This window comes from Leptonychotes weddellii, chromosome 12, assembly GCF_054177405.1.
Source record: "Leptonychotes weddellii isolate Sample4059 chromosome 12, ASM5417740v2, whole genome shotgun sequence".
Classification (NCBI taxonomy): Eukaryota; Metazoa; Chordata; class Mammalia; order Carnivora; family Phocidae; genus Leptonychotes; species Leptonychotes weddellii.
The window spans coordinates 46,986,995-47,008,961 of NC_138380.1; the positions used below are offsets into that span (position 1 = coordinate 46,986,995).

Here is a 21,967-nt window from a genome sequence, read left to right on the forward strand (position 1 = left end):
GCTTCTCCCTCTTCCTCTGCCCCTCCCCCCCAACTTGTGCTCTCTCTCTCTCTCTCTCAAATAAATAAATAAATAAAATCTTTAAAAAGAAAGTTAAAATACATGTAAAAGTAAAAATTAAAATGAAATATCATATACTATTTTCAAAAAAGTCTTTTTTCTTCTAAAGTATCCAAAATTATTTATTATATTAAAATACAACATAAATTATAATTAATAGATATTAGAGTATTCAGCCAAAATTGTTTAAATAAAGCTGAATTTTAAATTCAGTTTTCTGAAAATTTAACTAAACTTTTAACATATTTTTATGAAAGTAAAGCTATTCATAATTCTTTCAGTGTCCAATTTAAAGCATCAGCTTTCCATTTTAAGTACACATGTCTAAACCACATGTACACATTTAGTAATATGAATTGTTCGTTTTTGCCAAAGTTCCTCAGCTGCTATATTTATCTGTTGCAAACCTCTTACTCAGGTCTAAGGTACTGCCCCTATGTTGCTTCCTGTCCTTTGCTACAAACAAAATTTTTAAAAATATGATAAATATTCTCATTTCTGTCTCCTTAAGGATCAATGAAGAGATACATACTCAGGAGTCAAATTTTTTTTTTTTAAAGATTTTATTTATTTATTTGAGAGAGAGAGAGAGAGAATGAGAGAGAGAGCATGAGGGGGGTAGGGTCAGAGGGAGAAGCAGACTCCCCGCCAAGCAGGGAGCCTGATGTGGGACTCGATCCCGGGACTCCAGAATCATGACCTGAGCCGAAGGCAGTCGCTTAACCAACTGAGCCACCCAGGCGCCCTCAGGAGTCAAATTTTTAATTTCACTGAATATTGATTGTTCACTAGAAGAGACATACTAGTCATAAACTCCCTTCTGAAATACATAAAGATTTTCCCCTTATTATTCCACGCAAATATATCATTTTCAAAACCAAATTGGTATTGTGCTTTACCTATTATTTCACAGTTTGAATTTCTCACTTGTCTAGTTTGATATCTATCCATTGGCTGGATCTTTTAGGCAAGATTGTCTAACCAGGGCGAGCCTGGGTGGCTCAGTCGTTGGGCTTCTGCCTTCGGCTCAGGTCATGATCCCAGGGTCCTGGGATTGAGCCCCACATTGGGCTCCCTGCTCGGCAGGAAGCCTGCTTCTCCCTCTCCCACTCCCCCTGCTTGTGTGTCTCTCTGTCAAAATAAATAAATAAAATCTTAAAAATAAAATAAAATTTTTTAAAAAGTTGGAAATGTGATATCAGCAATATTTAAAAAAAAAAATTGTCTAACCAGTAACCACTCAATTGTACCAGCATCTGAGCCATACTTCTGCATCCTTCATTCAATTAATATACTTATTTATCCAGAGCACAGACTATAGCAAACTATTAAGAACTGTTCCTGTAGGCACCTGGGTGGTTCAGTCGTTAAGCGTCTGCCTTTGGCTCAGGTCGTGATCCTGGGGTCCTGGGATCGAGCCCCACATCGGGCTCCCTGCTCCACAGGAAGCCTGCTTCTCCCTCTCCCACTCCCCCTGCTTGTGTTCCCTCTCTCGCTGTGTCTCTCCCTGTCAAATAAATAAAATCTTAAAAAAAGAAAAAGAAAAAGAACTGTTCCAGGCATTAGGGACCCAAAGACAAATGAAGCATAATCCCTTGCACTCGAGGACCTTGGAATCTAGAAGATGTAATAAGGAAACTATTCCAAAACCTTGTAGAAGTCAGGATTTATTTCACTTTTTCACAAATTCATTAATCCTATCAAAAGAAAGAAAGGTTAATCTGAAAATACATGTCCCTAGCAAACTCTCACTTCTAATAATGTGTTTACTTGGTAAGAGCACATAAATGATACTTTGAATAATCCTTTCCTGAATCTTGCCCGGGAGCAAAATCAGGTTTGAGTACTCCACCCTCTTCTTCTTTTCTTTTAATGGATCGGTTATTTAATTAGTTCTCTGAAAAATATTTTATTTATTTATTTTAATTATTTATTTATTTGAGGGGGGGGAGTGCCAGAGGAGGGGGGGCAGAGGGAGAGGGAGAAACAAACTGCTCCCTAAGCACAGAGCCCAACATGGGCCTCCGTTCCAGGACCCTGAGATCATGACCTGAGCCGAAGTCAGACATTTAACGGGTCTGAGCCACCCAGGCACCCAGGCATCCCTTTTTGTAAGAAATTTAGAACACCAATTTGTGAGGGTAAACTCCATTTGTGGAGAAAACACAGAGGGGAGGTAGCCCTGAAGCTGAGGAACAGCTTTGATTTTTGGCCGAATTTGTGAGTCCACAGCTTTCCCATCAACCTTGCGCTGCTCTGTAATCTCACATTTCTCTTTCTCCATGTTGAAGATCTCACTTTCCTGGTGTCTGGGTTTATGCAGCCTCTTCTTCTTGAAGTAAGCATCAGTGACGTGTTTTGGGATTTTCACACTGCTGATACCAATTTTGGTGGAGGTGGCAATGACAAATCTCTGGTGTTCTAAGCAAAGCAACCCGAATGAGGGCCAGAGGTCTGGTCACAACTAGCAAGCCACTGCTCAGTTGCTTCAGGAAAACCACCCTCTTGCCTCTATGGCGCCCAGTGAGGATGATTAAAATGGTGCCAGGACTGATGCTAGCTCGCAGTTTTCTCACACGCTGACTGGAAGGTTTTTTTTGCCGTGGCTCAACAGCTTTTGAGGCACATCTTCAGTAGGACAATACCTAGACATTTTGCAAAGTTTAACCACTCGGGGACCACCATTCTTGCCACCACCAACTGGTTTTGTGACAGTAGCAAGAACCTTCTTTTTCTTTTCAACCCTGGATTTAGCTGCTGAATACTTCCTCTTGTACATGGCCTTTCTGGAATACACAGCATATTGGGAATATCCACCAATTCCTCTGACTAGGACAGGGCTTGCAGTGGAGCTTCTCCTTCTTTGGTATTTTAGCCTCGCGGTTACCCTTCTTGACCTTGCCACCAGAATCAGCCTTCTTGGCTCCAGATTTTTCTCCTTAGTATCGGGCTTGTCAGCTTTTTCACCCGCCATCTTGCAAGACAGGAAAGAGCTCCATCTTCTTCTTTTGGGAAGTTGCCACCATATTTGCTGATATCTGAACTTGGTGTCATTCTCCTTGATTTTCTTTTTTTTTTTTTTTTATAAAGATTTTATTTATTTATTTGACAGAGACAGAGACAGTGACAGTGAGAGCAGGAACACAAGCAGGGGGAGTGGGAGAGGGAGAAGCAGGCTTCCTGCTGAGCCGGGAGCCCGATGCAGGACTCGATCCCAGGACCCTGGGATCATGACCTGAGCCGAAGGCAGTCGCTTAACCAACTGAGCCACCCAGGCGCCCTTCTTTTTTTTTTTTTTAAGATTTTATTTATTTGACAGAGAGAGAGAGTACAAGCAGGGGGAGCGGCAGACAGTGGGAGAGGGAGAAGAAGGCTCCTGCTGAGCAGGGAGCCCAATGCGGGACTCCATCCCAGGACCCCAGGATCATGACCTGAGCCGAAGGCCGGCGCTTAACCGACTGAGCCACCCAGGCAACCCTCTTTGATTTTCAAAATAACAAATATTCAACTATTCATTCTGGACTGAGTACGCTGGACACAATTCATGCAGTCTTAGCATGCACAACTTAGGTACTGCTTTTCTCATTCATCTTGGGCTCCAGTTCCTTCTAGCCCACCATGGTTTTACCTTTTTCAAATATGAAAACATTCCCCTTGACATGGAAGAGAGACTCAAGATTCTGCTTACTCTGCCACTTGTTCACATTACAGAGTCAGCGCCAGCATCAGACCTAACTCTTCCGTTACCTTTTTGCTCTAAATATGATTTATGAAACTTTTTAATTTGTCCTCAGCAGATTTACAATTCTCAACTCATTTGGGACTTTAGTGTTTTTACAGATTTATGATATTCTCTCTATTCATCCTTAGTCGTATTTCCTTATTTCCATCATTTGTAAATTTTGTCTTAAAATCTGAACTAATCAGAAAATATCTCATAATATTATACTGCCTTCCTCAGATACCTCCCTCCTTTCTTCTTCATTGAGGTCATTTAAAATTATGTAATCAGAATTGAATATTTAAGGGCAACCCAATCTTCTTAATCATGGTACATCTACCACAGTACAGGGAAAATACATATTTATTTATTTATTTTTATTTTTATTTTTTTAAAGATTTTATTTATTTATTTGACAGAGAGATAGAGCCAGAGAGCAAAAGTGGAGAGAATGGCAGAGAGAGGGGGAGAAGCAGGCTCCCCACTTGAGCAGGGAGCCCGATGTGGGGCTCGATCCCAGGACCCTGGGATCATGACCTGAGCCGAAGGCAGACGCTTAACCATCTGAGCCACCCAGGTGTCCCTATGCTTGTCTTTTCTTTGCACTTTATATAATCTGATTTTTTTTTTGTAGTTTTCAAGATATAGTTGGATATTCCTATTGTTATAACAATTTATGACTTAGGTAGAGTCACTTTCTCCCTACATTACTGTCATTTTTACTTCAGTTAATTCCAATTTTTAAAGCATCCACATCTTCCTGTGTTTTAACTAGTGAAGATGTTAACTCAGGGCTCTGGGAGCTGCTCAGAAAAACCTTCTTGCGCCTGACACCCCTCACACATACATGTAATGATTTTCTTTTTCATGGTCATCAGAAGGACTAACAGCCAGTGACAACTGTTGTTTTTTTTTAAGATTTTATTTATTTATTTGAGAGAGAGAGAAAGCACATGAGAGGGGGGAGGGTCAGAGGGCGAAGCAGACTCCCTGCTGAGCAGGGAGCCAGATGCAGGACTCCATCCTGGGACCCCAGGATCATGACCTGAGCCGAAGGCAGTCATTTAACCAACTGAGCCACCCAGGCGCCCCAGTGACAACTGCTCTAAAGAAAGATCTGTGCCCTTTGCAAACTGAGAAGGTGATATTCAGAATTTGAAGCATCTTTAAATCCCCTGCTTAAGGAGCCTACTTAACTGGAAAAAAAAAAAAATGTGCTGCATATTGTATAATTCCATTTATATGAAATGCACAGCGTAGGCGAGTCCAGAGAGACAGAAAGTAGATTAATGGTTGTTAGAGATGGAGGGAAGGGAGTATAGGGATTGACTACATAGTTGGTACAGGGTTACTTTTCGGAGTAATACAAATATTCTGGAATTAACAATAATAATGGTTGTAGAACATTGTAAATATACTAAAACTCACTCAGTCATGCCGTTTAAAATAGTTTAAATGGTAATTTTTAGGTTATGTGAATTTTATCTCAATAAAAAAAATTTTGGAGGGGGCACCTGGCTGGCTCAGTCAGACGAGCATGCGACTCTTGATCTTGGGGTCGTGAGTTCAAGCCCCACGTTGGGTTCAGAGATTACTTTTAAAAAATGAATAAATTAATTAAAACTTAAAAAATTTTTTTTTAATCTGGTTTCTTCTGCTCCAATATTTTAAATTTAGTATTGTCAAATGTAAGGGGACATATAAACCAATAACTTATATAAAGTTGCAAAAGACTAATGTTAATAAAAGATGAGTTGGCAAAGGGGGGAAAAAAATAGAAGGAAAGGTATATCTTTGAGTCACCTACCTGCATTCAGGGACCCATGTGGTCGCGATCGCTGACCTTGGCTTTCTAGCATGCTCATACTGCCACCTGGTGGCATTGAATCCCCAAAGCAGTCTACTCTCCTGCCACCCTGAAACGCTGCTGGATCTCATCTGAATCCCCGAACCAGGTAGGGACCCCCACACTTATGACTGACCATCTCTTACCTATTCTTCCCCCCAAATTGCCCTCTTCTGATTGTAAAGGACATGCAAAATGAATTCCTTGATAAGGCTTGAAAACCCACGTGGGTCAGCATATTAAGATCTACTAAACTCGGGCGCCTGGCTGACCCAGTCCATATAGCATGCAACTTTTGATCTCTGGGTTGTGAGTTCGAGCACCACGTTGGGCACAGAGTTTACTTAAAAAAATAATAAAAAGATCTACTAAATTCCCAAATAACTGATTAACATATTAACTCAGAGAGGTGGCAGAGGTAAAATTTCAGACACACCCCATTTGTTCCATCAAATAAATATGTATTGAGCCTGCTTTGTGCTGGGTATTGCTCCAAGCCCTAGGAATATAGCAGAGAATATAACTGATGGAAATGGAGCTCATGTTCTTGTGGAGTGGGGCAGGACAGTAAAAATGAATGAACTAGAGTTATACATATCCACATGAACGCATCTCATAAACATAAATGTGTGTGTGTACATCTTATGGTACATTGCATGAATAGGCAAGGAGTACATGTTAACCACAGGTTAACACGAGGAAAAGCACCAATTTGTAGCATTTGCTGATTTCTGTGATATAAATACTCCTGTTGTGGCTAATTCTGAACTATTGGAGGTTTAATATTCCTATGATGTTAACAATCGGCCCTTGTGAGCTGGTATGAGCAGGCGGCACATCCACTGCTGGATTAGTTGACCCTGTCTAAAAGCATGGATGATTCATCCGTAGTAACAAAAGGGAAGAAACAGTAGTTGGTGGAGCTGCTGTTGGGTAAGTAGATAGGGTAGTGGGAGCTTATAGAAATTCTCTTGTTTTCCTAGTGACATAGGAAGCAAATGAGTTGAAGAGGGAAAAGCGTTGAAAATAAAGAAAAAGGAAAGAGGAAGGAGGGACCAAGATGGTGACATAAGAGGCTCCTGAACTTCCCTCCTCCCATGGATGCATCAGATATATACAGCTACACGTGGAGCAATTACCTCTGAGAGAAATTCAGAAATTAGCTGAATGACTTTTACACATCAGGCAAATGAGAAAATACCCACATCAAAATAGGGAGGAAAGACTTAGATACACTCTCACCATAAACTTCACCCCTGATACCATGCCACACAATCAGGAGGGAATCCCAACTCCATTTCATTAAGATCAGTCCTCACTGAGGAGAACCAGCTTCTCTCCGAGGATCAAAGGATTTGGATCACACATCTAGTGTCCCAACTTTTAAGGCTTCTACCTAAAGGATTGGCCCCCAAATCACCTAGTTCTGATAGTCAACGGGGCTTGCATTTACAGCAAACAAAGAAGTAGTTTTTAAATAGGCACTGGTGAACTTTACCTGACCCCACTCCTTGAGCCCTACATCTGGGCTCAGCACAGAGGGAACAGATAAAAATGCCCATCTTCCAGTTTCTCTCCAAAAGGGGTTTAACTCCAAACTCTCATACTACTGCCTGAGAGTCCAGCTTCTAATAAGCCTGCATCTAGGTGCTAACTGTGATCCTTCCCTTTGGGACACTGTCAGGTCTTGGCACACCTTCAGTTACTGGGAGTCACTAAGAACAAAAATGGTAATTTGGACAATCACAAAGCTTTGAGAGGCAACCAGGAGCTCAGACCAGGCTGATTGGCAAGGTTCATCTCCTGCACAAGACCAGTCTATCAGATGGGAGATGTGGCTGTCTTTTGTAATGCACAGAAACCAACACAGAGAGTCAAGGATAATGAAGAAAGAGGGGAATATATTCCAAACAAAAGAAAAAGATAAATCCCTAGAAATAAATTGTAACGAAATGGAGATCAGTGATTTACCCAAAGAAAGTTCAGTCATAGTGGGGTGCCTGGGGGATCAGTTGATTAAGGGTCTGACTCTTGATTTTGGCTCAGGTCATGATATCGCATTGGGCTCTGCACTGGGTGTGGAGCCTGCTTGAGATTCTCTCTCTCCCTCTCCCTCTCCCTCTGCCCCTCCCCACCCCACTCTCTCTAAAATAAATAAACAAATTGTTAAAAAAATAAGTCATAGGTCAGAACAATGCATAAACAAACCAAGAATTTCAACAAAGAGATATAGAATATATAAAAGTACCAAACAGGGGCGCCTGGGTGGCTCAGTCCATTAAACGTCCAACTCTTGGTTTCGGCTAGGTTTGTGGTCTTGGGGTCTTGAGATCGAGCCCTGTGTTGGGACTCCACACTCACAGTGGAGTCTGCTTGTCCCTCTCCATCCCCTCTGCTCCTCTCCCCATGCTCTCTCTCTCAAATGAATAAAATTTAAAAAAAAAATTTTTTTTTAAGTGCCAAACAGAAATCACAGAGCTGAAGAATACAATAACTGAACTGAAAAATGTAATAGAAAAATCATCAAATCACAAAGGAAGAGAATGAGAGAGGAAGAAAGGAACAAAGTAACTATGAAACAGCTGGAAAATAATTAACAAAATGGCAGTAGTTCAGTTTGCAAGTGCGTACTATCAGTAATTACTTTAAATGTAAATGGAATAAATTCTCCAATCAAAAGACATAGAGTGGTTGAATGGATAAAAAAACAAAACTCAACTATATGCTACCTACAAGAGACTCACTTCAGCTTAAAGGACACACATAGACTGAAAGTGAAGCGATGGAAAAATATATTCCATGCAAATGGAAACTAAAAGAAAGCAGCAGTAGTTATACTTGCATTAGACAAAATAGACTCTAAACCAAAATCTGTAACATTGTATGATATAAGGGGAATCCATCAAAAGGATATGATAGTTGAAATATTTATGTACTCAACGTCGGAACACCTAAATATATAAAGTAAACATTAACAGACCTGAAGAGAGAAATAGACATCAATACAATAATAGCAGGGAACTTCAGTACTGCACTTTCAACAAAGGATAGATCATTCAAACAAAAAAAATTGGACTTAAACTGTGTGGTTGTTTCCACAAAGTAGCAGAAAGGAACACCAGCAAAGAATGGACCCTTCCCGGATAGAATTGCTCACCTGGGAGAGCCAATCAGTCAACCACTGCAGCTAAAAGACATTCCCTGTGGTCATTTGCAAGCGTAGCTCTACCATCCTGTTATTTATATCAATATTTGCTAAGAAAAGCCCTGGTGAGCCATGGCTCAACAAAAGACCATAAGAAAAATTGAGATACAGAAGTTGATTATTCACAGGTCCTGGAGAATGTACAGCACACCTTGGACCACACATTTTCTGCTACTTTCCCCTACACTGCAGCATACTGAGGCTTCCCATCCCAAAGCGCAAACTCCAAAAGAAACAACCAGAGTTTTCCTGAACCTCAGAGCATTGCTCATTAAAGCTAATTTGAGGTGCCTCAGATGTTTTTTCAGACTATTAATTGCCACACAGAGGGTAAATTCTCCCAGTGGGTATTAGATCAGGTATATTTCCTGACCCTAAGCACAGACCCAGCCACTGACTATTAGGACAATTGGCTAAGATTTTCATAAGTCCTGTGCATTAACGACAACCTAGTGTGGGCTCCCAAGGTGCCAGGCACTGCCTTTAGAAGGAGGAGACTTTGCTTCTCTGACCCCTGTGTTTGTGGATGGGCACCGGAACTCAGAGTCCTAACCAGTATGATAGGGGCACCTTCACTCAGGAAGCCATGGCTTCTTGCAAAGGCAGGTATGACTGGGACCATGGTCCTTCTGTCACTGCATACCTTGCTGCTGTCACACCGCATTCCCTGACCTTATGGGATATCACGAGTCTCATCCTTGGCACATGGCACAAGTTCTAATGACCTGATAAATACTCCTGGCTCTATTAGACACAGGAATCCAAGTCACAGTAATTCCGGGTAACCCTTCTAAATTCCCCAAGGGAACCTCATACAGACTATAATGCGTAGCAGGTAAAACTGTAAAGGGAGTACAAACTAAGCTGCATGTGTCTGTTAGCACCATATTTCTAAAACAGTTACCAACGATGATGGCCCCCCCAGCTCTCTTTTCCTACTGTAGTTATGGAAGCCCTCACTCAGCCACAAACCTGGTGGGGTAAACTAAATTTCTGGCCTTTCTTATGGGAGCTGCCAAATGGGAACCTATCCAAATGCTTCCTCCAGTGAAAATAGTAAATACACCACAATATTGGCTGAAGCAAGACACAGAGGGCTTTTGGCTCATCATTAAAGATATGCTTGACACCAGGGTCATTAGGCCCACCATCTCCCCCCTTTAATACCTCTATCTGGCCAGTTTTAAATCCAGCCACCAATGAATGAAGATTAACAATTGACTATTAAAAACTGACAAGTGGCAGACAGCCTCTCCTTTGCTGTCCTGCACGCCACTCCCTTGCAGTATATTCAATAAGCTTCTATCTCCTTTAAAAAAAAATGAACTCCTCACAATTAAGCCTCCCACTACACTATGGCAGGCACAGCACATATGAGGTCATTTCATCTTTGGACAACACGTCCCACACTTATCTATGTTACTTAGGCCTATTTATGCCATTATATACAAAACAGTTTTTTTTCTTTTTTTTGTTAAAGATTTTATGTATTTGAGAGAGAGAGAGCACACACGCACACAGAAGCTGGGTGAGGGGCAGGGGGGAGAAAAAGGGGGAGGAGCAGGGGGGAGGGAGAGGGACAGGCAGACTCTCCACTGAGCACAGAGCCCAACACAGGACCCCAAGATCTTGACCTGAGCCGAAGGCACACACTTAACCGACTGAGCCCCCCAGGCGCCCCTAAATCAGCTTTTCTCTGTTGGGCAGTACCTCAACAAACTGCATCATGGCTGGGCCAACAAGACATGCAGCAGGCCCTGCCTTAGTGCCTTGAGGCCCAGACTTCTGAATTGAATCACTGGTGATGCTTCGTTACACCTCTTGGAGTCTCTGGACTAAACGTGGCTCTACCTGGCTGCCCATGGGGTCCTGGACCAAACATCTGCCCCAAATAGCAGTCAGGTACATGACACAAGCCCAAAATTTGGGTAGCCTGCTGGGCCCTTTCAGAGAAAAACATATTAACAGGCTCGCAGCTTCACACACCAAGTTCCCATCTTGCCTCGGGTTAGTGTTTCAATGCAAAAGAGACTTAGCATGGCCACTGACGCCTCACTGTTAAACAGGAATTTGTACCTTTAGGAAAGTGCTAAACCTGCTATCAAGGGTTTTTCTGAATTACAGGAGGATGTGGCTTTCCCCATGCTTAGCCCCTTATCCACTGACATTGAGGTACAGCTAGAGGCACCTTCACTGCCCACCCCTCTAATAGTTTGGGGAGCCCTTTGGGAGCAACTGCCTGACATGGAAAGAGGGTGGGCAGCAACACCATGGTCCACAAGGCCACCTGCTGAAAGGCTGATGCCTGTCATCTTGCTAGCTGCATATCCCTCGTCCAGGGGAGCTCTCCTGGCTCAGCCCAACTGGCAGAGCTGGTGACAGTGTGCCTGACTCTACCACAAGCCATAAGAATGAGACTCCCAAGGGCACACATTTTTACTGACTCCTGGACAGTAGTCAATAGGCCCACAGTCTGGTCTGGACAGTAACAAAGGGATAATTTCATGATTCAGGGAAAGCCTATCTGGATTATCTCCACTTGGAAAAAGAGAGCCAACTCACATATGCCAATGATAGTCAGTCTCTGCACACATGCCAACAAACACCAGGACCACATTATAATAACACTGCAGACTCCTTATTCAGATTACACACCTGTTCCAAGACCCTCCATGAGCCACCTCCCAAACTATCAGACACAGTTCTGGACACAACTATTCCTCCAGAGATGTCATACCCACTAGCAGAGTGGGCCCATATTCCAACAAACCATAGGGGAGTGACGGCACTCACTGACTGGGCCTATTGTCATTGCGTTCCCCCTCACAATGACAATAAGCCCAATCAGTGAGTGCGCCTCTTTGCTCCCAAAGAAAACTCTGGAAGGCTCTGGAAGACATGTATCTCCTGGGGTAACAGACTCCACTCACAATGGCAAACTGATTTTTTTCAGGCCGCTGCCACCCTCTGCTAAAGCTGGTAAGTACATAACCACCATCACTGATAACTTCACTAGACTCCTGCTGACCACTTCCCAGCACGTCATCTCCTTCCTAACCAGGTATATGATCATCTCCTTTGGCTCACCAGATATCATAGATTCAGATCAAGGAACCCATTTCACCTCCCAAGTTGTTTGGTCACAAGCTTTAGAACATGGAATCTTGTGGAATTTCAACCTAGCTTATTGGCCCCAAGAGGCTAGACTTACAGAGACAGGCACAGTGACCTACTTGCTTCTTAAGCTTTTAAACAATAAGTGGTCCCCAAGTGGATAGAAATTTTATCCCAGGCTATAATATTGCTTAATTCCCAGACCTCGTGTCTCCAAATTTCCCACATCAACTATCAGCCTCCTCCAAGGACTCCCCTGATAGCACTTCCAGGGAACCTCCATATCAGAGAGGACACCACTCATCTGCTCACCAGATGAATGCTCCCTTTACCATGTTGACTTTTCCACCATCTCACCATCTTACACATGCTGGCAACCTGATCAAGGGCAGATTGTGCAATATGACCCTCTTATAATATAGAGCCCAAGGAGAGGCACCTGGGTGGCTCAGTCGTTAAGCATCTCATGATCCCAGGGTCCTGGGATCGAGCCCCGCATCGGGCTCCCTGCTCAGTGAGAAGCCTGCTTCTCCCTCTCCCACTCCCCCTGCTTGTGTTCCCTCTCTCGCTGTGTCTCTCTCTGTCAAATAAATAAATAAAATCTTTAAAAAAATAGAGAGAAAGAGAGAGAGAGAGCCCAAAGAGACAAACCTCTACCAAACTGCTTAGCGATCACGATTATATAAATATCATTGGCCCAGTCTGGTTGGCTCAGTCAGTAGAGTGTGCAACTCTCAATCCCGAGATCGCAAGTTCAAGCCCCATGTTGGGCATGGAGCCTACTCTATAAATAAACAAACAAACAAACAAACAAAAATCATTGGCCCAGATAATGGCCCAGTACCAGCAGTGAAGCTAAGGCCACCAACTTTGCCAGTCACATTAGGAAACAAATTCAACAGGAATCCTTGGATCTATAGCCACTATCAGTAGACTGAGACAAGGTCCCTACCCCACCTTAGAGGAAGAGGTAAATGACCTCTTGTTCCGAAGTAAGTACACTCCTCCTTTGGTCAGTATCCAGATTGCTCAATAGAAGGAAACCCCACAAGCTAGTCAAATGCAAATGTTCTCTGTTGTGGTTATTACTGCTATTGTGCACAGCCTGGATAACAGGGTTGCTAGTAGACCCCTGGGGCCTAACCTTGTTTCAGATGTGCTGGAACAAAATCAGTCAGTTGTACAATTGCGTGCCAGATGTTGGTGGGCCCTGTTAGAAGGGCTTTAGCCAGCATGTTGTGGAGCATAGATCCTGACCCAAAGCTCACTTCCATCCACATTAAATGATGCCAATGAAAGTGATACTTAAATGAGTTACTCCCTCCTTACACTATGTCCCAAATTATTTCCCAGGCAGAATGGCCTTCCCAATGCAGCCAAATCAGACTCATCTGGATGGCAGGTTTGTGCCCTGATGAATTTCCTATAGTTGTAACGCGCTAATCCCTAGACTGTAAAGCTGCTATCCACAAAATGTCCCTACAATTAATGTATCAATATGCCCATTATCTATGGAAATTGTGGACACAGTCTCCAAAAATCTTGGTCATGGATATTGCATGCTTCTTGCAAGGTGCACCCTTAATGATCTGATGGAGTTCACTGAGATCTGCTCATCTAACAGCAGAGCCCATACCTGTCATTCCATCCTGAGTCAGGCCTCCAGCATATACACTCGGAATTTTTTTCTAAATTTTTTTAAGTTTATTTATTTAAATGATTTCTACACCCAACATGGGGCTTGAGCTCAGGACCCAGAGATCAAGAGCTGCATGTTCTACTGACTGAGCCAGCCAGGTACCCCTAAAATTTTTTTTAAAGATTTTATTTATTTACTTGACAGAGAGAGAGCACAAGCAGAGGCGGAGTGGGAGAGGGAGAAGCAGGTTCCCCACTGAGCAGGGAGCCCGAAGCCCAGGACCCCAGGATCATGACGGGAGCTGAAGGCAGATGCTTAACCAACTGAGCCACCCATGGGCCCCTAAAATTTTTATTATTAAGTAATCTCTACACCCAACATGGGGCTTGAACTTACAACCCCAAGATCAAGAGCCACATGCTCTTCTGACTGAGCCAGCCAGGCACCCCAAAATAAGAGTCTTTTTTTTAATACACTTGGAATTTAATACCACCCAGTCACTCTTACCCTTCATGGATCTCCACCTGGGAAGGCCATCTTTCCCCAGTGTTGGCCTCTGCCACCCCAAGCACGCCAACACCTCAGATGACATGGCCCCAGACTGAGTGAGAGCTCACTCTTGGAGACAACTGTAGCTCAGAGGACAATGCCACAATCCAAGAGACAGATGAGGAAGACAAAGCGTTCCAGCCTTGCTGGACATGGGGACTTTCCCATCCTGGATTGTCTCCACACCAGGAGAGAAGTGACTGTGATGACCATCAGCCTCAAGTCCAAGTTGCAAAAATGCCTCAGTTGATGAACTCTGAGAATCCCCCAGAGTTCTATTTTTCTGGAATAGCTAAATACTTGCCTCGTGAATTTTGCATCTATCAAAATGCTTGCAAAACGTAAGTGCCCCTGGCAGCACCAGCCATTGCTTCATCCTTATGGCAGGCCAGACTTTCTAAACAGCACTAACCAAAGTAAGACATTTGGTTGCAACATCTCTAACTTGACTTGCTTAGATCCCATGGTTAGGGACCCCCTGCTGCTGTGTTCACTGCTCACTGTACTAGACTACAGCTTTTGTTTTCCACCCCATGCATCCATGGCAGACCCTACTCCTCTCATTATTCCCACCACAACCACCAGCACCTTTTGGACACCTGAAATTGCTACCTACATTCCTCTTCACAGCTTATCCATAAACCCTTCCCCGTTGTATGCCACAACCAAGTGAGCCAGATCTGACATGACTATATTCATACTAACCTCCAAAATAGCAACCCAGGCCTTGCAAGTAAAATGCTATTAGATCTGGGGGTGCCTGGGTGGCTTAGTTGTTTGAGTGTATGACTCTTGGTTTCAGCTCAGGTCATGATATCAGGGTCGTGAGATCAAGCCCTGCATTGGGCTCCATGCTCAGCACAGAGTTTGCCTGGGATTCTTTCCCTCTTCCTCTCCCTCCTCCTTGGCCTCCTCCTCCACCCCCACTCGTGTGCACACATGTGTACACACTCTCACTAAAACAAAATAAATACATAAAATCTTTTTTAAAAATGATTTTGGATCTGTTAGGGTCAGGGTCAGACCTACAGCCCCATTACTAGCTATCCCACTGTTCTTCCTAGTGATCAGTTCCTTGTCCTAAACCCCACCCTCCTGAACACCACGAACCTCATTTTGGCTAAACCAAACCCCTAATCTAGACCCCAAACAGGGCACCCTGTGGGTAAGATCAAAATAATTAACTCCCCACAGTGGTACTTTCTAAAGGCTCCCAACTATATTGAAACACAAAAGGCTGGGGCACCTGGGTGGCTCAGTCGTTAAGTGTCTGTCTTCGACTCAGATCATGATCCCAGGGTCCTGGGATCGAGACCCACGTCAGGCTCCCTGCTCAGCGGGAAGCCTGCTTCTCCCTCTCCCTCTCCCACTCCCCCTGCTTGTGTTCCCTCTCTTGCTGCCTCTCTCTGTCAAATAAATAAATAAAATCTTAAAAAAAAAAAAAAGAAACACAAAAGGCTGGACCTCACCCCATATATTCAGAGCCCCTTAATAATAAATAATATCCCATTCAAATTCAAATTCTACTGTGTACCTAATTCAAGGGGCCAGGAGCAAGTCCACTTGACCCTACCCAGGCTACAAGCAGACCATAGAGATGACCCTTATTACTGCAACATTATTACCTCCACTATTCCAACTACTCTTTATTCTCCCTGCACCTCTCCTCTACAGACCTGTACCAAGAAAGCCATTCTTATCCCTATCCTGTTGGGACTGGCTACTACCACTGGATGACAGACATAGGAATAGTGCTTCCACCCTAGCCAAACAAGATCAAATATTCAAAACCATTCGGCAATTATCAACTATCCTAACCAACCACATGCAGAAGCTACGTCATACTCTGAGTCTGATGCAGCAGTAATTCTTGCTGGTACAAAACAGTGATGGATAATCAACTGTCATTAGATTTCCTATTGGCTGAATGGTGTGGAATCTTCTTTACAAGGAACTTTTTGCGGCATGTACTTTTAACAAGTCAGGACAGGGACAGGTCAACCTCCAGAAGATGTGTCAATCTTTACATATCACTCGTCATATATCCAAAATATTGCAACAAATTCCCACACTCCTCAAGTTCCCTGGTTTGTTCTCATGGCTTTCACCATCCACCCGAGAGAATAACTAAGAACTGGATTTCAAACAGTAGCAAGTATATTAATCATAGGCTTCATCATCCTTGCCTTCATTAAACGTGCTTTACAATGGCTTCAGAAAACAATACCTATTCTTTGAATGTATCTGCTACACACATGATTGTTATTCCTGATGTTGAGGCATCACAGGATGGATTACTGAGAGTTTAGCTAAGCTACTCCATGGCATTGCTGTCTTGGCATCCATTTTGTTTGGCCAACTGCCCCGCGGGGACTTCAAACTGATGCTAGCCCGTTGTGCAGGTGGGTTTCCTGGATAACAAACAGCCCTCAGGAACACGAGCAAATGTAAATTCCTGATGTGACTCTTCCAGCAGCCTTTGGAATAAACAGTTTCCCCAACTTCCCAGAGCCTTCCCCTTGTGCACACCTTAGATGAGACTTCCCTCCCCCACAGTTTACCAAAACTCCACTCTTTTTTGTAAGAATTGACCAATCCAGCCTCAGCCCAGGAAGCACTCCATTCTCAGACCCTAATAAAGGCATGTGCCCCAGGTTTTGTCACTCTCTCTGCCTATACCCTGCCTTGACCTCCCCATGTGGCCCTGTGAGGCATCATGCAATGTATTCTCTCCAGGACTGTGAGCAATAAGCTTCTGTATCTCAATTTCTCTTGTGGTCCTTTACTGAACCATAGGCACCTCAGGGCTCTACTTAACAAATGTTGATTGAACAAAAGCATAACAAAGCTCTGCACAGCAAAGGAAACCATCAACCAAGTGAAAACGCGCCCTATGGAATGGGAGAAAAATTGCAAACCATGTTGTATCTGATAAGAGATTAATATGTAAAACATAGGATTTCATGCAAAAAAACAAATAATCCAAATTAAAAATGCGCAAAGAACCTGAAAAGACATTTTTCCAAAGAAGAAATACAAATGGCCAACAGGTACATGAAAAGATGCTCAACATTACTAATCATCAAGGATGCATAATTTATGCAAATCAAAACCACAATGAGATATTACCTCATATGTGTTAGGATGTCTATTATCAAAAAGATAAGAAATAACAAATGCTGGCAAGGATGTGGAAAAATGGAAACCCTTGTGCATTGTTGGTGGGAATAAAAACTGGTAGAGCCACTACAGAAAACAGTAGGGAAGTTCCTCAAAAAATTAAATTAGAACTACTATATGATCCAGCAACCCCACTTCCAGGTATATATTCCATGTTCACTGCAGCACTATTCACAATAGTCAAGGTTATGGAAACAACCTAAGTCTCCATTGACAGATGAACCGAAAAAGAAAATGTGACATATTTACATAATAGAATATTATTCAGCCATGAAAAAAAAGGAAATCTTGCCATTTGTGACAACATGGATGAAATTAGAGGGTATCATGCTAAGTGAAAGAAGCCAGACAAAGAAAGACAAATATTACACAGTATCACATTTTTGGAAACTTAAAAAAAAAAAAAAGGTCGAACTCAGAGAAACAGGATAGAATGGTGGTTGCTAGGGCTGAGGGGTGGGGAAAATAGGGAGAGGCTAGTAAAAGGGTACAAACTTTCAGTTATGAGTAAGATCTGAGGATCTAACGTATAACATGGTAACTATCATTGATAACACTGTATTGTATAATGGAAATTTGCTAAGAGAGAACTTAAGTATTCTCACCAAAAATCAATCAATCAATCAATCAGATGGACTGCTTGAATTGAGATGATGGAGGGGTTGCAATTAGAGTCCATGCCAACCTTCATAATAAGTGAGTGAGTGACTGAGGTAGGGTGGAGAGCAAGAGTCTTGCAGGAAAGGAACACGAGGAACAGAGTCTAGGATGTTGGAAAGTGCATTTACATGGATAGTGAAAGCACCCAGATTTAAGATTGCTGTAGTGTTGAAGAGAAGGACAGAAAAATGAGCTAAGTAGGTAAATGCACTAAGGAGAGGCTGTGAGTGATAAAGTCTGATATGGAATCCAAAACTATTCTAAAAAATAATTTAGGGAAGGAGAATAGTTTGGAAGCAGTGATAAGGAGAAAGGAAGTGCAACCCCACCTCCAAGTTCACTTACGAGACAACACAGACACTATTTGAGAAGGCTCCTGGAAAAGCAGTTCCTTCAGGGTAGAATCAGTGTTGCTCAACCTAGCACTACTGAGGTTTGAGGCCTGAGAATTCTTTACTGTGGGGGCTGCTCTGGGCATTGTAGGATCTTCAGCAGCATCCCTGGCTTCTATCCATGAGTTGTTAGTGGCACCACCTTCAACTGTGACAATCAAAAATATCTTCAGACCTTACAAAATATCCTCTGAGGAGCAGGGCAGATTACCCCCATTGACAACCAAGGGGCTAGAGCAAGAAGGTGAAGGAAGTATTCAAAGAAGAGATTTAGGACATAGAGGGCTTTGCAGATGATTAACCATGAACCACAGAAGGCATAGTGGAAAAGGTGCAGATAAATTTAAGCTGAAAGTTCTTCTGTGCACCACTCAAATTATATCACTTTGGCAGCTGACAGGTCAAGGTCGGTCCTACTGAGGTGTTTACAGATGCAATGAATTTTCTGTTTTGTGCAAGGGTGTCTCTCTGCTTCTGAAGTTGTGCTCCTTCATATCATCATCATCCTATGAAGGTTGTGTTGATGCTCCCATGTAACAGGGACAAAAAGCTAACAGACTTAGTTATTATTGCAGCTCTTAAGATATAAGCTCTACATCAATGCAGGTCCAACCGACAGTGACAAAATTCCATGGTTACCATGAGGTTGACATATCCAAGAATGTAATCACAGGAAGTTCTGAAACCTGGAAAAGATTTCATAAATTGGGGGTGCCTGAGTGGCTCAGTTGGTGAAGCGTCTGCCTTCAGCTCAGGTCATGATCCCAGGGTCCTGGGATCAAGCCCTGCATCAGGCTTCCTGCTCAGCTGGGAGCCTGCTTCTCCCTCTTCCTCTGCAGCTCCCCCTGCTTGCACTCTCTTACTCTCTCTCTCTCCCTCTCTCTGTCAAATAAATAAATAAAATCTTTAAAAAAAAAAGATTTAAAAAAAAAGATTCCATAAATTGGAATTGTCATCTGATGATCCTGTATAAGTAATGTTGTTGGTTTAAGATATTTTTTGAGTAATCAATACAGTCCCATGGTTCAAAATTCAGAATGTACTGAAAATTTTACAGTAAAAAATATTCCCTTCACCTAAGCCTTTCAGTTTCCCTCCCCCCAGATAAAGAATAATACCAGGGTTGTTTATATCCTTTCAGAGATACTCTGTGTGCATACAAGCTAATATGGATACTAAATAGATTTTTTTAATGTGTTATATTCTTAGACAAGACCACACCATCATATTCAATTATAAATGATACTGTTGTATGTTACACAGTTTAAAACTTCTTATACTTTACCTGAAACTAATATAACATTGTATGCCATTTATACTTCAACATAAAAATTAAAAATTAAAATTAAAAACTTCTTATATTTTATATAACTGCATTATCAGTTTGTATAATCAATTAAGTATCATTTAATGCCTTATACAGCATCATAACTTTTCTATAGGGTCCTTCTATTACTTGACCATAACATCTGACTCTTTTTTACTGTTGCAATAAATTGGAAAGGAAAAAAAATAATCATCACCATGGATTCACTGTTGCTTCATTGGGGCAATTTTGTTTGGCATCATTTTGGAATCATTTAAAGCAATTAAGAGCCAACATCATGTTTTTATATTCCAGGTAGATAATTTAGATGCTTTTTTCTCTTCATTGATTTTTCCTTCTTTTCTTATAGCATTCTAAAATTTGAGATATACTTTATGGAACATAAAATTCACTATTTTAAAGTGTACATTTTCAGTAGGTTTTGGTATATTCACTATGTTGTGCAACAACCATTACCGCTATCTAATTTCAGACCATTTCCATCACCCCCCAAAAGAAACCCTGTACCTATTAGCAGTTAGTCCCTATCCCTCCCCACCTCATCTCCTGGATGATCACTAATCTACTTTCTGTCTCCACTGATTCGCCCAAACATGACATCTCACATGAATAGAATCAGACAATATGTGGCCTTTTGTGTCTGGCTTCTTTCACTTACCACGTTTTCAAGTTTCGTCCACATTGTAGCATATATCGGTATTTCTCTTCTCTTCTCTTCTTTTCTTTTCTTTTTTTAGGTAGGCTCCCCATACCAGGCTTGAACTTATGACCCTGAGATCAAGACCTGAGCTGAGATCAGGAGTTGGACCCTTAACCAACTGAGCCACCCAGGCACCCCAGTATTTTTTTTTTATGGCTAAGTAATATTCTATTGTTGGGATATACCACATTTTGTTTATCTACTTCTCAGCTGATGGACATTTGGGTTGTTTCCACTTTTAACTATTAGGAACAGTGCTGCTATAAATATATGTGTACAAGTTTTTACGCAAACATGTTTTCAGTTCTCTTGTGTATACACCTAGAAATGGAATTGCTGAGTCATATAGCAACTCTGTGTTTAACTTTTTGAACTGCCAAACTGTTTTCCACATCAGCTTCACTGTTTTACATCAGCAAGGTATGAGAGTTTCAATATTCTATTTTCCACACTCTTGTCAACAATTATTATTGTCTGGGCTTTTTTTTTTTAAGATTTTATTTATTTATTTATTTATTTATTTATTTATTTATTTATTTGACAGAGAGATAGCAAGAGAGAGAGCACAAGCAGGGGGAGCGGCAGGCAGAGGGAGAGGGAGAAGCAGGCTCCCCGCCGAGCAAGGAGCCCGAAGCTGGACTGGATCCCAGGATCCTGGGATCATGACCTGAGCCGAAGGCAGACCCGTAACCCGCTGAGCCACCCAGGCGCCCCTATTATTGTCTGGTTTTAAAAAATTATCATTATAGCCATCCCAGTAGGTGTGAAGTGGTACCTCATTGTGGTTTTGATTTGCATTTCCCTCATGACTCATGGTGTTGGACATATTTTCATGTGCATATTGGTCATTTGTATATTTTCTTTGGAGAAAATCTATTCAAGTCCTTTGCCCATTTTCAAATAGAGCTATTTGGGTTTTTCTGTTGTTGAAATGTAAGAGTTATTTATATATTATAGATATTAGACTCTTATCAAATATGTAATCTGCAAATATTTTTTCCTATTATGTGTTTTTTCACACTGTTGGTAGTGTCCTTTGAAGCACGAAAGTTTTAAATTCTGATGAAGTCTAATTTATCTGTTTATTTCTTTGATATCAATCTCTCTTTTACTTGTCAGTGTTGAAGTTACAGGTTACAGGTGAACTTGGCAGTGACCTGCTATAAGTGCTCTAGGTGATACAACGTATCTAAGTGGAAAAGCACTGTAAGTGGGAATCCCTTTTAGTTCTATCATTGAAAAACTTCATATGCCACCTTTGGAGGTCACTGTTAAACAAATACCTTACTTTGAAATTGACAATTAAAGGGAAAGAATTAAACATTTATCCTTTCTAATAGGAATTATATTTCAGAGTAGGCAATTTCTGGTTGATTAAGAAAGGTCTTTCGGGCGCCTGGGTGGCTCAGATGGTTGGGCGTCTGCCTTCGGCTCAGGTCGTGATCCCAGGGTCCTGGGATCGAGTCCCACATCGGGCTCCCTGCTCGGCGGAAAGCCTGCTTCTCCCTCTGCCTCTCTCTCTCTCTCTGTCTCTCATGAATAAATAAATAAAATCTTTAAAAAAAAAAAAAAAA

General features: G+C 42.1%; 1 protein-coding gene and 1 pseudogene across 1 annotated transcript in view; both read right to left on the bottom strand.

Annotated features, from left to right (window-relative positions):
- Positions 1-21,967, bottom strand: part of CCDC126 (coiled-coil domain containing 126) — an 81,050-nt gene that overhangs the window by 48,906 nt on the left and 10,177 nt on the right. The gene's annotated exons all lie outside the window — the stretch shown is intronic.
- Positions 2,181-3,034, bottom strand: LOC102731628 (large ribosomal subunit protein eL6 pseudogene; annotated as a pseudogene).